General features: G+C 39.6%; 1 protein-coding gene across 1 annotated transcript in view; it reads left to right on the top strand.

Moving 5' to 3' along the window:
• LOC104076161 (protocadherin-15-like) overlaps window positions 1–13,942 on the top strand; it is a 127,414-nt gene that overhangs the window by 61,832 nt on the left and 51,640 nt on the right. The gene's annotated exons all lie outside the window — the stretch shown is intronic.

The following is a 13,942-nucleotide window of genomic DNA, read 5'->3' as shown; positions in this document are numbered from 1 at the left end:
GTATTTGAGTATGAATATGAACGTGATGGTTTCCATTTCTGTGAGTATGATTGATATGCATTGGCCCAGTATTCCAGCAATTACTGACACGAGGTTGATTTTGAGCTTAGAAGAGTTTTGCAGGTTTTATTTCTATTAAATTTATGTGCTCGTTTTTCATTTGAAGATTTGTAGCTGTCATTTTAGATACTTTAATATTTAGAGAATTCTTTTATGCTCAACACTAGTTTTTACCTTAAATTCTTCTGACTACTTCTTTGACAGTAGCATGTTTATGCTTTAAAAAGGAAAGAACAGTTTCTGTTTCAGTTCAGCAAAGCAATTTCAAGTCTGTGCACTGTGACGCAATTTGTAAGTAAAATTGACTCTCCGTAGTTTGTTTTTTTTTTAAAAAAAAAAAAAAAAAAAAAAGAGAAAATTCGAGGAAATCTAATATATAGAATGTAATTAGCGTCAGGCAGAAAAATAGCTTAGAATAAAAGGTATTTGTTTTCTATAACAAGCTTTCTGATGCAGTCTTTTTGTGCTAGAGACAGCTTGAGTTGCCAGGACATTCTAAGTCAGCTTGTTTCCTCTGCCTTTATTTTGTTACCTCAGCAGGCCTCCTGCGTCTTTTTTCACCTTAAGCGTTAGTGGAATAGCTTTGAAGTTGCTGATTCTAGCTTATGAATGAAAGGGCACAAAAATATGACCTGCTAAGAGTTTTACTTTGACCTCATGATGTGTTTAGAGCAGGCATGAAATAGAGAATATCAGAGCTTATTAAAGTTGTCCATTGTTTTTTTGTTTTATGGCAGTCCTTCCCAAAATAAGCCCAGAAATGGCGGAAAAGTGGGAAATTGTTAAGCATTGACTATTGGACTGAAGCCTCTGTAGATGAAATTTGTTTACTTTGTGTACTAGTCCAGAGTATTTGGTTTTTTCTTACTTTTTTCAAACAGTGCTTATCATAGGAAAATTTTTGTCCGCAGAGTATCCATATTGGTCTTTTCTAGAAACGCATACAGCAGTCCAAGTAAAGAGCTGGGAATTTACTGCACATAACTTGGAAAGGGAACATTATAGTGTGTAAATCTGCCCTACGCCAATTCTTCCCTGCTTCCTCGGCAGGCAGATCGTGTTTGAGGCTGTAGCAGGTAGGGACAGACCTACTGAATGGGGCTGGTCAGGAATTTCCCATTACATGCTGCCCTGGCATGGTGCTAAGGCTCAGCTTGTGCTTGCTAGTCTCCCAACTGCAAGAACATGAAGGAGCCTTAATACCGCTTTGCCCCAAGTGTGTTCCTGGCGTAGCAACGGATGCTGTTCAGCGGGCAGCGTGAAACGCTGCCTGATGGAAAGACCTGGGCCCGACCTGCAGAGTGGTTTGGGGAACCGGATCAGGTAAGATCAGTCGGCAGATCAAAGTCAGTGCAACTTCTCTCGTAGCATTATTAGGAGAACATTGAGTGGTTAAAAGAAGTAGTAATCCTGAATGAAAGGGAAGGTGTAGGGACGAATTATGGTGAGAGGAGAGTAACTGGAAAGAGCAATTAGCCCAGAATGCTTGTTGAAAAGGCATGTTTATTTACTACTGCTTTATCAACTGTGAAGACTCAGCTCAGACTTTGTAAATGAAGCCAAAAAAAGTCATCTAGCATGTGCAATGCCTGTGTTTACTTTAAAGACTTACTTGCATGCGAATAAAGAAATTACAAAGTGAGTAATAAAGCAGCATTGTGTGTTGGAAATAATACATTCAGAAAATTAATTGCAAAATTTCCTTTTACAAATCTCTTTTCCTCCATCTTCTGTATTGAAGTTTTAAGGTACACCAGATTTCTACTCGACACAAAATAGATAGTGACATATAACCAGATGTCTGCTTGATTCAATGAAAAGGAAATTCTAGATGCACAAATTAAAGAAATTGTGGTAGTGTTGCTGTTACGGTGATCTGAGACCATAATTGAGCAGAGTTTTGAAGATAGGGGTAATGTTTTTGTTAATGTCTCTTTTTGCAGATGTTTTGCCAGTTACTGCTTCTTGCTACGAACCTTAAACTGAAGCCCTGGCATACTCAAAAATAGGAAACAGAAAATTGTGTCAAATCCATGAACTTTAGAAGTGCTGAAGATACAGAAATGCACAAAGATACTGGAGTAGATAAAGAATAGTGAATAGCAAAGTTACTTAGGTAAAGGAGTGTTATGTGTGTGAAAGTAAATGAAACATAAGACAGAAATGTAAAATTGCATTTTGAGTTGATTATATAAAATTTGAACAGGCTGTGAAATCCTGCCTCGTTTTCGAAGAGGCATTTCTGATTTCTTAGGCACAGATATTCATGTGTGTCGGTCAAGGGGGTAAGAAGCATGTGAAAAAGAGCAGGCATACAGGTAAGGGATATTCAGGGGTGAAGAGGGGAATCTGCTTTCACCCTTCAGAAACATTTGACTCGAAAGGTGATCAGAGGACAGAAAAGGATGACAGAAAGGAAGACACTGCTAACAGGCAAAATAGAACAACGTATAAGACAGAAATTGTTACTAGTGGATGGCATCAAACATAACTGCGTGCCTAGTTAAAGTAAAATTAGAAACAGTTAAGAAGTGCTTGTTGCAGTGGCTGTAATTTGTTGTTCTAGCACCAAGCATTTTCAGCCGTTGGTGCTAGTTAGCTTATTTTCTGTCCTTTAGAAAAAAAAGTAATTGCTCTGTTTGTTAAATACGATACCCATTCCAATTAGTGTTAAGAAGAATTAATCAAATTAATGTCTTTTCTTGAAGAGTTCAGGTGAGTAGAATTAAATGAGTAGTTTTCCAAGTTGAAATTTTTAAGAACATTAATAAAGTACACACATAGCTTGCACTGTAGAAATTATTCGAATTTTTATTCTAATAAAAATTATTAGAATTTATATTTTATTATTATTATTCAAATTTTTAGTCTAATAAAAAGAACTCCTTAGTAGGAGTTTTAAATGCATTTGCTTTCATCTTCTGCATTCATTAATAGTTTGCTAAATTTTTTAATGACATCTGAGGAATTTTGAAAAGATGTTCTCAGCATATTCTCATTCTTCCTGTCACTGCCGACAACTTTGATGACCCTTGAACATGGTATTGACTAGCAGAAAAATTTTTACAACTGGAAGATGTAAAACTGCATATTATAGATGGTTGAAATCATTGTTACTGGGACTCATAGTGAACCAACATTTTCTAATTATTCATAGCGTCACGTTATTTGTCACAGCAATGCCATACAGTCACCGTTGTAGAAAAACATGCAACACTTCCTGCACGCTAGGACCCAAAGTTGCCATTTTTAACTCTGTACTTCAAGGAGATACCAGCAGTAAATAGGTACTAAATGTGAAGTGACATGAACTTTTAAATTGCTTTCGTATGTACATTCCATTATCCTGAGGGAAGGAGAAAGTGCTTATTTTAAATTAAAGTTTAAGATTGTTGTTACTGAAAAAAGAATGGGCTCTGAACTGAGCCAGCGTTTTCCTTGTATTAAACAAAACTAGGCATTCTAGAGGTACAGCAGGGACTCTGTTCATTAACTCCGAGCTTCTTTGGTTTTTCTCTTGATTTTTATCTATATGTGACAGATTTTGCTTGAAAACCTGGTAGTCGAAGACTTCTATTAGTAGTGGATGATTTGGATAGTCAAGTCAGTTGTTTGAAAATTCCCGGTCCACCTTTTCTTTGTCAGGCATTGTGTGTGTGTGTGTGTTTAATGCCAACTCCTACTCATCACTCTCCAAGGCCCGTATTTTTATATCCCTTCATGTGAGTATCCATGCTCCCAATGACCTCCGTCAGTGCCTGCACCTGTGGGCAGGGCTAGGATAAGTCATAATACTGTTTTGTACCAGGCATTTACTGTGCTGTCAGTGCGTAGAGGCGGTTGTCAAGGTTTGGTTCTCTGAGGTGAGATACTTAAGAAATTGCAGAGGAGAGAGGATAAACTGAAGTCTGTAAAACAGTAGGGCATATTAGAAGAGAAATGAGGACAACCCAATTCAGTGAAGAGAGAATAAGAAGCAAAAAACCAGCACTTGATCAGAGGTGAAATAGGATCTATCTTCTGCTTTTATATCATAAAAATGCAACTCAAGTTAACGGTGATATATTTCTCATGACTCTTTCGTCAATTGTGTAACTGTTATGGACCATAAAGATGGTATAGATCATGGAAAGGGATATTTAAGTCACAAATGAAGATAATTCACACTATGAGCACCTACATTTACTTTCTCATGTGAAAGTGATAACATACGGCAAAGTTCTCCTTGTTTGAGGTGATCTACTTGCCCAAGTGCTGGAAGCATTAAGGGCAGGCAACCATTTGGCACTCTATTTGATTGTCTTCATATAGTAGCAAAAAGTTTTGTATATCACAACTTTTATAGCATAATTTACTAGTTAACTTTTTTTAGCAGACTTTCAGAGAAAATAAATCACATTCATTAATTATATTTTTATTTTTTAAGCACAAATGTGTTTAATTTGCCTCAATGGCTACAATAAAAATTCCCCAACAAGGGCAGGCTGGCAGGCTGGCGGAGGATGCTGCTTCTGGAAGCCCTAATTTTGGAAACGCCAGTGCTGGCTCCGTTAGTGAGAAATGCCGTTTTCTGGAGTGGCAGAAGGAGATACTGTTGATTGAAACTAAGGGTCAGATTTCTTGCAAGAAGCTGGTCATTGAAAGCAAAGTGGGGGAGTTGAGTACATAATACTTGAGTTGAGGTAACAACTCATCATCTGGGTACCTATGTTTACTTTATCCTTTTACATTTGAAGATCAGGGTCTGGAATTTCATGTTAAGCCCAAGTGCCAGACAGTGGTTTGGTTTCTGTTACCATTTATCCTCACATCCATTTTTGAGGAAAGTATCGTGACAGAAAACCAAAACTCATCTTGAAACTTCTCCTTTCTCCTAAAAGCTCGAGGTCAAAGCTCTTTGTGGCTTTAGCAGAGGGTTTGAATGAATACCACACAGTTCTTTATTAAGTTCAGATAACTTCAGTTTCAGCTTCCTGACGTTTGCACCATGTTCCTGAGCTGAGCATCAGACCAGGAGGGAGATCATACTAGCGTGGCCGCACCGATAGAGAGCTCCGTCTGCCGAAGCTCTGGGACAGCTTTACAAGTGGGCAGGTCTTTATGGACACGTGGAGCTGCTTTAACGCGGTGCTTTAACCCAGCTCCTCTTGTCTGCCGAGAGGTTGGAGCAGGCCTGTGCAAACAGGATTGCTTTGTCCAATCGCCGCTGGTGGAATCACCGTGGGAAAAGATCAATGGATGGGTGGGTTAATTGCAGTAATCGGAATGGCTGGTATTTAAATATTGATACGGCTCCTGCAGTTAGACGTGATTTACAGGGTGTGCCTGCTTTTATTTGCCATTGCTGTAATTAAATTAGTTAAGCATAATAATCACAGTGGCAGGCACTTGCCAGCAGTTACCGTTTAGTGGCAGTTTAAGCTAATATAATTTTTCCTTTTTATCAAATAGGAAATAGAAAAGATGAGCTGAGAGACGTTAGCTAGGAAGTGCTAAATTATAGGTGTTTACCAGTGTAGATACTAAGAAGGTTCAAAAATTATTTTATAATCTGGGTTGAAATTCACAGTGTCTTTAATTTAGAGACTATATGGTTACATTAAGCAAGGTAAACAATATGTTAAGTTTTTAAAAATGTATCTAGTTTCGCAACAGTTTGAGAAGAAAAATAGTCTGAAATGTCAGAACAGCATTGGTGTTAATACCGAGAGGCGCTTATGTTGCAGGGTAGGATTAACAGCGGTGTTTACGCCCAGATCCTCATCTCCAGGTGATCCCCACCCCACCAGGATCCGCAGTGGCCTCTTCCAGCAATTGTCCAGGCCAAGGGAGGTGTTAAGGTGCCCGCAGCTCTCTTCCCGGCCGTGCACCAGCGCCTTCCCAGAGGAGACTGGGGGGTGTGCAGGGCGGTTTGTGCGCAGGCTTTGCCCCGGGTAATCGGTGTCCTGCTGACGCTTCCTTAAGCTGCAGGCAGATCTCCAGTTCTGTCTCATTTTGGCATTTAGTAAGTTATTCTCAACTGCCTCTCTTTGTACACTGTTATTGGCACATAAGAATGACTGATTTTTGATGAGTGTAATTTATATAAAAACAAGACGACAAGCTTTATTGTCCTATGCAAAAACTACAGCTTTCAAATAAAAAAAAAAATCACATTTAGTTCCTCTTTAACAGTACTTAATGATTTGCTGTAGTCATTAATTTTTAATACAGCAATTTATGTAAATCAGTTTTAGATAAATTCATCACAAATGTACTGCTTATCATCACAAATATACTGCTTAACATTTGTATGTTTAACTTCAGTTGCTTAAATCATTCTGTACTCTGTGGCTTGAACAAAATTTCACCCCTCCCATCAAAGCACAGTTCTTCCCCTCTTGAAAAATATTCTGGAAAGCACCCCAGTCTTGGCACTAATTATGCCATACAGCCTAGTGAGTAGCACTGGGAGTAAGAAATAATCTAACTGCCATGGGCCAAACACAAAAAAAGTGCAGGGAGAGAAGAAAACTAGTACCGAGTACATAATCTTACGCACAATTGAATTTAGAGACAAATAGGCCAATAAAATATTGGATAAACACTTCTCTCATCATCAAAACAATTACGTATGTGACTAAGGCAAATACTATGGATTGCTTCTCCAAGCTCTGTAAGGTGCAGGAATTTTGCTGGCAGCAGCAACTGCTCTCTTAAATATACTCATTTGAATATAAAATCCTTTTAGAATAGGGTAGTGTGTGTTGTCTTGCTCAATTTTTAGAGAGATTACTATAAGTAGATAAAAAGGAAGCTTGAGCTCAGAAGAACGCCACAAATCATTATCAAAAAGTCACTTTTAATTAGAATTAATTTGGTTAATGTTATACCATATGAATTATTCTAGATGAATATGATTGTTTTAAGGCTAATGTCCTCTGAAAGCTGATAAGTACTAATGTCTCTAAGAAAAAAATAAAAGGAGTATGTGTATTCAAATGGTACTTTTTAACGGAGGCTTTAGTCCTTGCATCTTAAAGACCATGTTTATATTGCTAATAGCTCAGCAGGGAATGTGTGTTAAATACCATTTCTCTTGAAATGATAGCTGAGCCTGATTATCACGTCTCAAATCTACAGGCAATTTCACACAGCCGTCTTTTTAAGCCTACTCATTTCCCCCAAAGCCCGTCAAAGATATGCAACGCACAGATGAGATCTTTTGAGTCCAGGCTGAAGGTTTGATGCAAGACCAAAGGGTGGGCAGAAGCCATGGTGCTGGGGCAGCTGCAGGACGTCTTGTTGCTGGTTATTTGGGGTTCCCTTTCACTCTGCAACCATTGCGCTGGGCCTGCAGTGGTGAGACGGCTGGAACAGCAGTCTGGATCATCGCTTTAATTACAGGTCTGGTGGTGCTCAGAAAAAGGTTTCAGGTGTTGGATAGTCCTGATGGGGATTGGTATTATAATAACCTTTTATTTTCTCTCCCCTTTTCTGCAGTTCTCTTTTTTCCCCAGAATTTTCAACATATATAAGAGCCCATTTCCATGATTAAAAGGCCTTTTTGTGCTTTTTGTTATGAATATGTTAATTAAAAGCAGATGTAATACTCATAACTACTAATTTATGAATTTTGTGGTTTGAGATTTGCTTTGCATTTCATTATATTAGAATTAGTTATTTTGCTTTGCCACTGGTATTTTCATATAACTCCTGGTTTTCCCCTCAGAATTAGAACCAGACTTCCTTTAGCCACATACACAACATGTTCAATCTGCTCTATAAAAACAAAACCCAAATCAACACAATCTTTAGGGAAATTACTAGCGGGAATTGACTTTTCACTAGAATGGTATGTTATTAGCCCTTTCTTTTTAAACATTTTCTTTTATGGTATTAATCTCTCTAGTTTTGTTTGTTGAAGTGCATTTAAATGAGGAAATATCAGAGATGCTAATTCCAGTAGAGAAAGCGAGAGGTTCTTTTCTGAATTTACTCCTCAGTTTATAAACGTATTTTTTGTACTGAAAATGTTTGCGGAAAAGGAAGCTTGCCAAAATAAATGCCGGTGAATCAAAGTCTCTGGAAGTGGCTGACCTGTATTTGATAGAAATGGCTCCCATATGAAGCCAGCACTTTGATGATGATAATAGGAGCCAGCAGAGTCTGAAATGCAGTTACATCCTGAAGGAAACTTGATTCTGACAATATGGTTGATCAGATTTTCATTTCAGACCTTTTCTGTATTTTGTGCCCCTTTCTGATAGGCTTCATGATGTAACTTCATCCTTTATTACTGTTTGAATATCTTAATATACAGAACAGCAAAATAAAACAAAGCCATTTTATGCTACAGGTTTTTACCCTGGTGACACACAGGGGAACAGGAATTACTCTTTACTTAACAGCAATCCTTGAAAGCAATCTATCTCAGCGGTTGCATACGGATCTAAAGCAACTGATAGAATAACTGTTTAAAATTCCTGGGTATGGTTATGTGTTACATATAGAGAGAATAGTGGGATTACTTTTTTGCCCAGACACGTTTATCCATGTTAAATATCCCGTTATTTTCTATTCATGCCTATAGCCTCTAGATTTCTTTTGGTATTGCTTTTTTCCTTGGGATGAAAGGTAAATCTTCACAGTGGCAAGTTCTGTAAAAGTGAGATTCAACCCTCGGCACCTTGAGACAGCTTTCTGCTGTGAAACACAAAGTTTTCCCTTCTCTAATTTTGCTTTTGCATATACACAAGAGAACTGCTTCTTTGTAAAAATGAACTGCTTTGCCAGTCACAATCTTTTGTTAGTTAAAATAATGATTTATGAATCACAGAGAGTAATCTGTAGGGAGAAAATATACTTGGTAGAAGTAGAAATCTACTTTGAAGCCTGTTTGCCGTGACAACAGCACACCCTCAAACACACGCATCTGCTGTAACATCTGGCCTCTGCCAGGAAGCTGCTTGCCCTGCGAAGAATTACAGTAATTCCAAGCACACAGGTAATTTCTTTCAAAGAACATATCTCTAGATAATATGTTGGCTTGCTAAACTTTTTACTATAAAAAAGAGTACTATTGTTCTCCTTTGGCAGTGTTCAGAAAAAATACTACCCTTTGTGATTTTTTTCAAATGTAATATGAGATTATTTCAATTACTGTGTTATTTTCTAACATTTTTAAGACTGTTAGTCCTGCACATGCCTTCCAGAGTAAAGTACCTCCTAGAGGGGCTGGAAGGGGTGAGTATGCCTGGAGCGTTCGCAACGCTGCATCATTCCCATCCCATGGAGGGTCAGCTGTGTGGTCTGCACTCCCTTGCAGCACATACGCATAAACCTACTGTATCAAACACTAACTGCTGTTGTCATAGCAGGAAAGTTCTAGAAAAACCAATGTGTTTCTAATTTTTTTTTCAAAATAGAAGTCTGGGAACACCTCTTATTCAACATTTTTCGCCATGAGACAGCCTATCAAAATTGATCCATGTTTCTACACCTTGGGTTTTTTGGCAACATTGGAGGAAAAAATGAACAAGTCTCATTCACTTTTTTTTCTTACTACCCGTATTTCTCAGAAGTTTCCGTGGAGCTGGGGTTAACTCGGAGTGGGCTGGGAAGTGATCAGCAATAAGCTTAGCAGAGTCCGTTCTTTTCCTCTTTGATGTAGTACCTTTGTAAGTATGCCTAACAAACTATGCATTTAAAGCATAAATTCATTAATCTGTGGCTCCATGCAGCCCTCCTGAAAGGTGATTATTTGACATTTCTCAAATCTGCACCTTTCCGCAGGGAATATCGCAGTGTGAGGCGCAACTACATGGCTGCGCAATCACAGCGTTACGGTAGGACACTTATCCCCTCACCCGGAGAGACTTGTAAAAGCAATGCCATGTGGCAATAACACTCTGATACTGTCACCAAAATTGCCAGTGGCCTGACATGTTTGGTGGCTTGTTTGGGATGAGCATTAAAATCTTCATTAACCGTAGCTCCTGAAGCTATTGTATAATCATCAGACAATTACAGTTTTTATCATTCTCAGCATGAGCTAAATTCAAACTAGCTGCTTAGAGTTAAATGCAATTGTTAATTTTAAATGTTTTCCAGTCTCCCTAGCAGGGTCACCCTTAATCAGGAGCCTGAGGATGCTAACAGGGCATGTAAAATGAATGGGACTGGGCTGTTGGGTTTTTTTCCTTCTTCCTAGCTTAGTGCCACTAAGCAGATGGCAAGTTCAACTGTTTCCAATCAGTTGCTGGCACATAAAATAGCTTTTAGAACAAGACCGTTTTTGCCGGTAGGAATTTACAGATTGTTGAATATTTTCAGTTCTGAAGCCGCATCTGCCATTGTACTGTTTTAGAGGCAGTTTTACTTTGTGATTTACAGACACTTAAGCAGTAAGTTTGTTGTAGCTATTGCAGTTTTCCTCTTTTTTGTCCTGTATTTCTTCACTACTGTGCTCTTTTACGCTGTTACCTGTCTCTAGCACCTTTGAACTCATGGTGATCAGCTTGTTTTTGCCACAGACTGCCTCAGAATTCTGTAGCTTCGCGTCTCTTGGCATCTGCTCCTCAAACTTACCGTCCTTTACAGACCTCTTTCCACCAAATTCTTAGCTGTGAGATATTTGGATGGCCTTCGGGGACAGCTGCTGTGTGAAGTGCTCAAATGCAACCCAAGACTTGTGTTAATTAGTTACACCAGAAAAAACGTATACACTAGGACAAACCGTAGCTGGTTACAGAGGCACCACTAAAGGGATCTCTATCACTCCTAGTTTTCAGCTCATATATTTTCATCTCTTGTCTTCCAGACATGCAGCTTGACTCAGCTCTAGTGAGTGCTATATATTTCCATACTTGAGCTAACGCTTTTTTCCCCCTCTCAGTCCTCCTAAAGCTGAAAACCAAACAAAACAAAGTACCCTTCTGCTCCCTCTCTGCTTTAAGGCAACTGATGTGTTAAAAGCACTTTTTGTTGGCAGCAAAGCAGCTGTACCCTTCATCCCATTGCTGCTGCAGTGCTGGGCTGAATTAGACATTGCTTGTCTGAGAGCGAGCCCGGCACCGACAGCGTCCGTCTCTTTGCTGCCTCTGCACTGCCAGGAATTTTAACGTTTCTAATGACTTGCTGCGAGTTGTGCTGGCAGTCCGTGTATAGGAGATGTAGTCACCGAGAACGCTCGGCTTATTGGTCTTTTTGCTCCAAGAGACGTAGCTGCCAAGAAAGTTCTAAAAAATAACTGTTAATGACTTTGTGGTAAATACCCTCAATGTTAGGGCCTAGAGCAGCATATTTCAGCTGGTACCTGGCTGGTGTAATGTGCTTTTTGGTGGGGTTAGGAATCGCCCCAGCAGTTGCACATCTTCCTCCGCGGGAGAGGACGGGTAAGGGCTGGAGGCAGCGCACGGTGATGCCAACAAAACTCCATTCGTGTGGGCACGCTTACGCTTAGTTACAGGAGGGTTGAATTTGGCCTGGTAATTCCTAAAATCATACATATTTATCGGTACTCAATCATAGCGGAATTTAGGAGACATCTGTATTTCTTGCTGATAACAAAAGGAAGGTATACTGCTGTAATATTAAGATTAAGTATAGCTCTTTCTCTTCTTTGACAGTCATAACGCAACTCTTGAGATGTCATATATCTTTTCCTAATGAAGCGTCAAAAATATTTACCTTCAGGACAAATTACAAGAATAGCAAACATCCTTACTCTGTATTAAAGAAGTTGCTACATTAATGTCAGCAGCTCACAAGCTCTCTCTGGTGGTCCTGCAAAGCTGAATGTTGCACTGAGTGCCATTAGGTTTGATCAAAGTATAAATAGTGGTGAAAAGGGGGGAAATGGAAACAACAGAGTTAAAATATATCTGAAATTGGAATCTGATGATTTTCCAAGTTCCTCAGGCTGTTTTGCACCTGGCTTTGCTCATCTGCATGTAGATGGTTTCTGGGATGGAAATAGCCTGAACTGTAATGATACTGAGGCCATCGATTTCTCTGGAGTGCCACTGACTTCTCAGAACTTCTGAAAATTAACTCGTAGCCTGTCTACCAGCTTTGGGCATCTGAACTGCAGGATTTTAGAAGCTGCATGCTTAAAATCTCAAAATGCCTCTTTCACTGGAGGCTCATGCATTAAACTCAGCTGCAAGACTTATCATACCGTTACTTCTAAGCAACTACACTAGTGTGATGTTTGTTCAGAAAGCCTAATTTTATTTAATGTCCATGCCTGCAATATTGATACCCTAATTTGGATCCAAATTTTGTTCGTCCTTAGTTGCACACGTATACAAGCGTGAAATACTGAAGGTGAAACTGATTTCTGTTGTTACTGAAACAAACTAGTATTAAAAGTTGTATCTTTCTGTTGAGATATAATTTGCTAATATTAAAAAAATGATAGGCTTATGGCCCAGCTGAACCAATGTAATAAATCCATTTTAACAAAGAAATTGGCTTTTTATTGAAAGGGCATAGCGCTCATCTCTCGGGGCACCTCCAGAGAGCCTTTGGCAGTTAGCCGGGCAGTCGCAGTAAATCCTGTCTTGCTACGGTGAAGACCCCAAAGGAGCCAGATCAGCTAGTGCTCTACTGCCTGGGCCTGTGTGCTTCACGTGCCAAAACACGCGCCCTGTGGGGTTACAGGAATTACTTCCTCGCCCCCCCCACCCTCCCCCAGCTCCATTACCAACATGCAAAGTTGAGTGTGGATAAGCCAGTGGTTTTTGCCAGACTGACCTTTTCTATGTTGTTCATAGAAACAACTTTAAACTAGCTTTAAACTGAGCTATGTTGTACAACCTGTACTTGCCTGGTCTTAATGCACGTACACAGTGATTTATTAGGTATGAAGCAAAGAAGTGATTGTTTTTAAAAGTTAGCCACTCTGCATCACTGTGAAATCATTTCCAAAGAGGTTTCCTTCTTGTCTCTCGAGCAGTGCGTACGTAGGTGGTCTTCTGGATGCGTTGTACCAAGTGTTATCCCCGTTACTACAGACAGAGGCTTCCTGACCTCTTTTTTGAGTACGTGGAGGATGTAAGGCTCTCCTAGAACACATAGGCAAAATTGATCCAAAAAGCACCAAGAGAAGCTAGTTTGAATGCCTCTGTAACCTACAGTTTGCATATTTTCAAGGATGTTTTATTTCTGTTATCATGCCGGTTTTAAATGTTTCTTTAGTAAGAGTAATTTTAGTAGTAATTGTAATCACATGTAATCTTTTACTTGTAATGTTAAGATTTCCTTTGCATTTGGTTGAGAACAGGTACTTGAAGTGAAATACTTGATTTTTAGATGTGTACGGGGTGCCCGTGCCCAGGCCAGGGCTGAGGCTTCTCTGTGAGGAGAGGCCGATGCTGCCCTGGGCTGGGCACAAACAGTTCCAACAGCCCCATGCCCAGGCACCGCTGAGGTGGTGTTCTAATTTTTTTCTGTGTTTCTTACCCAAATCTATTTTATATGGCAGTAAATTAAATTAATTTTCCTCAAGTTGAGTCTGTGACAGTGATTGATAAGTAAGTTCCCTGTCCTTATCTCAACCCTTGAGCTTTTTTTATCTTATTTTCTCCCCCATCCTGTTGAGGAGGGGGGTGAGAGAGCGGCTGGGTGGGCTGGCTGGCCAAGATCAACCCACCACAACACGCTAATTTGAGAATAGATCAGATGAAACCGTGGTGGGAGTAGGAGTCCAATAAAATCACTGAAGTCGGTGCGGTTGCTGGAGGAATGAAGGTAACCTGTTGTGCAATTCAGGCATTTATGCACTTCTTAAAAGGGCTGACTTGAACTCCGTGCTGTGCACTGACATTTAGCTCTCAAATAGTGATGACTGTTAGCACTTGCGTATCAACCTGATTTTTAGGTACAGCCACTTCCGCTC

The sequence above is a fragment of the Fulmarus glacialis genome, unplaced genomic scaffold (assembly GCF_000690835.1).
Source record: "Fulmarus glacialis isolate BGI_N327 unplaced genomic scaffold, ASM69083v1 scaffold3464, whole genome shotgun sequence".
Taxonomy (NCBI): domain Eukaryota; kingdom Metazoa; phylum Chordata; class Aves; order Procellariiformes; family Procellariidae; genus Fulmarus; species Fulmarus glacialis.
This window is presented reverse-complemented; position numbering and strand designations above follow the sequence as displayed.